The sequence below is a fragment of the Uranotaenia lowii genome, chromosome 3 (genome assembly GCF_029784155.1).
Source record: "Uranotaenia lowii strain MFRU-FL chromosome 3, ASM2978415v1, whole genome shotgun sequence".
Classification (NCBI taxonomy): Eukaryota; Metazoa; Arthropoda; class Insecta; order Diptera; family Culicidae; genus Uranotaenia; species Uranotaenia lowii.
In genome coordinates, this window is record NC_073693.1 from 172,970,673 (window position 1) to 172,976,904 (window position 6,232).

Sequence of the window (6,232 nt, forward strand, 5' to 3'; positions counted from 1 at the left end):
TCTTCATTTACCGATGTTCGTTTAATTTTTTACCGAAAAAAATTACCGAACAGTTTAACGATTTACACATGTTAGGATTTCGGTAAAAAAAATACCGAACTCGGTAATTTTCGTTTACTATGTAGGACGGCATTCTACAAGTTAAGTATCTTTGAGTTACCGAAAGTGTTGTGTTGAATTTTGTCGAATATAGTTTCATTATAAAATTTATAATATTTGAGTTGTGCGCCTAAGTGGAGCACACGAGATACCTCGTATTTGGACCGCAATGTGTTATTATCAGAAGCGTTTAAGTTTAGAATAGTTTATTTTCATTTAGACTTTGAATAATGAGAAATAAATACTAAGGACCTAAGGATTCAGATTCATATTGTAAACTGTGGTAAAGTATCATAAATAAACCAAAAAAAATATTGTTAATTGAAGCGTTTGAGTCATGTTTCGATTGCACAATGTAAATTCTTTCAAAAAACCCTAGACTTTATATATCTAAGGCTATGATCATTTAGAATCCGACAGGTTACAAACGTGTGTATTTTAAAAACTATTCATTTGATCGAAAAACTTTCTATGGAGAATTTTTTTTTTTAATTTAACAACTAGTTTATTAAAGGCCTTTTTACTTTTACAAAGTTTCAATGTGCCGAGTGTATTCGTTTCACTAGATTAGTAGGGAAGGGGGCCGTAATAGTCGCGGCGACTCAACTGTTAGAACTTTTTAAATAAGGGGAAGGAGGGGCTTTATAGGGGGTTCTTCTTCGATAACACTATGGAGGAAATGAAGGTGTTAATATGATATTTAATATAAAAATAAAAAAAAAATTTGTTTACAAGAAATACTTTGACTTTATCATAAAATCTCTTTTTTATCTTTGCATACTTTTTTTAGTCATATATTTATTTATTACTTTTACCACAGAAGCAAAACCCTTGCAAAATCGTGGTATTTTACTCAAATTCACCTGTAAAAACCAATTGCAATCTGGTTGGAACCTTTTCATGAGTAGGTATCTCGAAGAATTTGATCTCATTAATTCGGTTTTAAGATAAATTTTCTGGTCCATTAGAACACATGTGTCAAATTGCGTGAAAATCGGTTGCACAGATTGCGATCTATGGAACTGCTCACTATTGTAATAGTGAGCATAATAACTATAGTTATTGACATGTGTCTACTAGTCAGGCAACACTTTCTAGCCGCCGGAAACGGATTTACTGCATATTTAAGGGGCCTGCATTCAGTTATCCCCAATAACCATGACTTTTAACCATAGTTGAGAACAAGGGTTCCACTCTGATGCTTGGTTTGAACTTCGTGAGCATTCTAGAGTGGCTCCTCTTATTTCTTAACCATTTTGACCTAAAACAATTCAGAAAAAACCATCAGCTCATGATTTTTAAAGTCTACAATGAAAAATTTCCAAGGCAATTGTGCAAAATTATTTTACCATGTCTTTTTGCATCGTAAATATCTCAAACATACGTTAACTTAAAAATTTGAAAAAATAGGCAAGATAGTCCTTTTTATAACCAACACAACGCTGCATATCCGAGGTCTAGTAACTTAGCTATCGCCGAAGTAAATTTTTTTTTCAGGATTTTCATCCTTTAGGATGATTCATCCCTCTCGCCGAAGTTAAGTGTCCGGAAACTAAACTATCATAGCCTTATTATATTTATCCATATATCTTTATATTTTTTAAATATGATTGGAAATGACTTCCGGAAACCAGCATCTGACATAAACAGACTGGTCATTTGGCATAAAGCCGTTTGGCATAAAATTCGTTTGGCATAAAATCATTTCATTTGGTCATTTGGCATAATGGTAATTTGGCATAATGGCCGTTTGGCATAATGTCCGTTTGTCACAAAAATATAAAAACTCATTAAGTAACATAAAATATTGCTAAAAATTATAATACATTAGTTTTTTTTCAATTTACCGAGCTTCTAGGTTTATTCGAAGCCCTAGGAAGGCCCCGTGTTTCTAAGTTTTACGAAGCTAGGGACAATTTCCCATACATAATTTTGATGCATATTGATGCATCATTTTAGGACGGCCCGTTTTTCTAGGTTTATTCAAAGCCCTATAGGAAGACCCCGTGTTTCAGGTTTACCCAAAAGGATTTATGCCAAATGACTTTATGTCAATCGGTATATAATCAACAGAGTATAATTGTTATGAACAGGAAACCCTCAAAAAAAATTTTAACTGGAAATTAACTTCATCAAGTAACAAATAGTTATGACTTGTTACTTGATATAGTAGACTTCCGATAAATATTCATGAGAAATGAGTCCGCAAATCCTTGTTTTGACACTCGGAGTTCTCGAGGGGGAATATTATTGCACGAAAGCTTGTATGCAACATCAGGTAATTTTTCATCGAAAAATAATACAAACAAGAATACAAAAGGTTATAAAATTCCCATCTTACAAAATTTGTTTTTTTGATTTTTTACTTTCGGGTACTTGATAAATTTTTCGGAGTTTCCATAAAATTTTGAAGAGATGGTGACAAAAGAAGTAATTGATATTTGTTTCGGCCTAGACGTTTGTTGTTCATTCAACGATTCAACTGTCCAACATCTTAAAAAGGAATTGGGGGTTTAAGGAGTGATCTGAAAACTTAATTTTTTTTTTACTTTCGGTAGGTTCTTCTAGATATTCATCCGCTCCACGAAGCATAAATTAAAATTAGGAGGAACTTACCAAAGCCTTTCAAACAGCAACTAAAAATATAGTCTTATAAAGCTCAAAACCAAACCGAGTGGCTCTCAAGCTGACACCAATTGAAGTCGTGGTTTATTTTTTTTCTGTCTTGTAGCTATGTTAAAAACCACCTTCCATATGCATTCCAATCCAACGTTCGGTCGAGGCCAGAATTGTATACGTGTAAGCGAAACCTGCCGATCTTACAGCACTGGCCCCCAGGCGGCTGAAAAAGACGACGATGACGATCGAGTGAGCTCACACTATACTTATTCAACCGTTCTCCTTTTTACGTTTGCACTTAGTACTACTGACTGAAACCAAACTGAACTGAAATGACTGGTGCTGTGCTGTTGCTGCCGCTGGTTGCTATTTCGTGAAGGCACTTTACTTTGCCCGTTTTTTACGCTCTTCATACACTGCTCGGTTGGAGCAGCAGCAGCGCAGCAGACAGGAATTTTCCTATATTTGTTCATGCCACCTATCCGGGGGCTAGGCGTCCACTTGGCCGCTTTAAGAGCTGACGAAACCCCTATCCCTAACACCTAACAAGGTCCCACAAAATCGACATTCATCCCACATTCCAGGATTTTCTTTACTTATCCTTGGGTCCTCCTTAGGTCGCGATGACCTTCTCTTTTTGTCCACCTCTCTCTCTAGCCCTCTTATAACTGAGTTTGTCTTCGGTGAGCCAACTTTCCATCAGGATTTCGGAACTAAAGTATGATGATTCACCTTTCTTTAGGTCGTTCGTTTCATGCATACGCAGCACCGTTCACTTTAATTTTTGCTTCTCGATTCATTTTTCTCCCCATTCTGTCTACGCATTTTTTCTTTTACACCTGCGGCCTTTTACGCGTAGCAACTACAGTCGGATGGAATTTTCATCATGCAGGACAAATTTTTTCACTCCCCACCAGAGAAGACCCCGCCATACCGCAACCAAAACCAACTCATCAAAAATAGCATATTGTGAAACCACCCACCACTTCCTAGCTATGCACAGCCAATTGTGAAAAAGGGGTTAAATTAGTATTACTAAGAAATTGGAACCATTTTTATCACCTTGAACAGCTATTTTACAGAACATTACACATTTCCTAATCGGCGCAAGCAAAAAAGTGATTTTTCAAGACATTTTCCGTCACTTTTCAGATCACACACTTGGGATACTTTGAATCGCAATATTCAACTTCTGATATTTCCCTTTTTTGTCGTTTCTAGTGCACAGACTTGCCACTTTTTATTTGCTTGTCCTTTCGGTATTATTTTTTGTCTGCAGCAAATCTTTTTTATATTATCTGGTCTTCGGTCAGCCAGGCCAGCAGTGTGATACTACTGAATAATGATGATGTGTGACTGGTTTTGCTTGCTGCTGTTGCTGATCGCCTTCACTTTTTGCCGTCTTTTGATGGACTGAACTAACTTCAGTCTTGACTTTTCGTTCGTCGCTCCTTCTGAATTTCTTCGACGTGTGTGCGATTTTTTCCTGCACTTATGCACCAGTGTTGCCGTGGCAGAAATTCCAAATCAACATCAATATCTGGTAAAAATAATAAACTATCATTATTCCATACTGTTGAAGTATTTCTATTTCGTTAATAATAAATGACACCTAAAAATAATGGATTTTTTGAATAGCTGAAAATTGATTGTACAGCATCATACAGCAGTTTTTACGGGAACCTTAAAGTTACAGAAGGAATTTGATAAATAGGTTCAGAATGAAACTTTAATTAAACATATGTGTATGTGTATATTAATTATTGAGAATTTTTGTTCTGTCTAAAGCCTAGTCCACACTAGGCAACATGAACTGCGATTTTTGTTATGAGATTAACTTTGTTGTCTGTTGTTGTTTAAGGGAAGAATGCCACGATGTGGTAAATTCCTGGCAAAAAAAGTCTGTTGTTGTTGTTGGAAACCTGAGACGGTCTCAGTGTCTCCCGAAGGAAATGGGAGACGCTGTGACCGTCTCGAGACGAACCGTCTCCTAGTGTGGACTAGGCTTAATACCCTTTTGAATGAAGCCAAGAGTCAAAGGAAATGTATACAAAATTGTAATTTACTGTTCCAAGGAAAATTTTCTACAAATCATTCAGCTTTCTAGAAGGCGCAAGGCAAATGCGCAATTAATTTGTTTAGGATCCAAATTACATTAAATCGAAACATTTTTTTTTTCGAGAGTACAACTACAATTTTGAGTTTTACATATACATATCTACTGTTAAGAGGAGTAAAATTGATTCTAAGTAAATGTTTTTAGTATAAATTACAAAAAGCTTGTTAAAGCGATGGAAAATTATCGGGACTCAGTTTTTATTGAAATGCTAGCAGGAAATGTCTAAACTGATCACCATTTTCCGATGCTCAAGTAACAGCTTATAAATTTTAGAGTATCTCAAAACCTACCTAACTATAAATATCGATATATTTTCAAGTTAAATATAATCATTTCCATAGAAAAGTTACATTACAGAGAAGCAAATTTTATGGCAACACTGGTGGCACGATTCGAGTTTTGCTGTTCCGGACCGTTCCAATCTTCCGTCATTCATTTCTTGCTTTATATTACACACACAGAAGATTTTCGCGCACGCACACTTCTTTCAATATCTTTTAGAGGACAGACTTGATCAACCTAATTTTCACGAAACTGCAATTTTTCTTCATCCGAATATATATTATTCCACTGATTATAACTATCTGTTAAGTTTGACTTGATCTGACCGAGTTAGACAATCGTAAAACTGAAGCAAAGGTGGAAAATCTGTTCGGTGACGGCACTAAAATTGATGAGGAAATTGCTTTTCCTCACTCTTTGTCACCAGCACTAGTTGAAGGAAAACTGCCGAGTGATGTTGGGAAAACGACTGGCGAAGAAAGACTGCCTTGGCCATTTCGATGTGTGCGTGCTACTTTTGTTGAGTTGTCATCAAATCGTGCGATGTTTTGCTGTCAGTGGGGCTTTGTTTTTCGCTTTTCTTTCGCAATGCGGCTTGTCAGAAAGTGTAACAAGACTAACAATTGGAAAACATATAAATAACAAAAAGACATTTCTAGAGTTTGTTTTGATTAGGTCGTATGAGCCACCTGACGTGTTTTGAGAAAATCGTTATTGAAGTTTCGAATTACGTTTTAAATTCTCACTTTTTGGGTGTTGCCCGAATCCTTCTGAGAATTTGGAATCCAACATAAAAATGGGCTGAGAACATTCCTACGCACTTAAATTGAATGTAAGTTAAGTCCTCACCTGTGAAAACGTACTTACGACCTAAAGCATTTCTGACTGGCCGCATACGGCGTTTTGCCAAACGATAAGCACCAATAAGTTTGATTGAAAAAACTTGTTCTCCTTACCTGAAAAATCTGCTAAATTATTCTCAGGTACCTCAAGAAACGTATACACACCCCAATCTGATCGAACAGTACGCGAAAGTAACTGGTCCAAGGTATCCGGAATTGTATAGCTAAATGGCATTGTCACCTTAGTCACATAGGGAACTAGCAGGGTTTT

The 6,232-nt window shown here is 36.2% G+C and overlaps 1 protein-coding gene across 4 annotated transcripts in view; it reads right to left on the reverse strand.

Moving 5' to 3' along the window:
- Positions 1 to 5,580, reverse strand: part of LOC129751189 (roquin-1) — a 54,229-nt gene extending 48,649 nt beyond the window's left edge. The window contains exons 1-2 of one of the 4 annotated variants that reach the window (XM_055746553.1): positions 5,357 to 5,580; positions 3,781 to 4,258 (exon numbers count right to left, since the gene is read on the reverse strand). The gene's annotated coding sequence lies outside the window, so the exon portion shown is untranslated. Of the gene's footprint in view, positions 1 to 2,715; positions 2,892 to 3,780; positions 4,259 to 5,127 lie in introns of those variants that run through there. The other 3 variants (XM_055746552.1, XM_055746551.1, XM_055746554.1) reach the window with 3 other exon arrangements.
- Between the last annotated feature and the right edge of the window lie 652 nt (positions 5,581 to 6,232).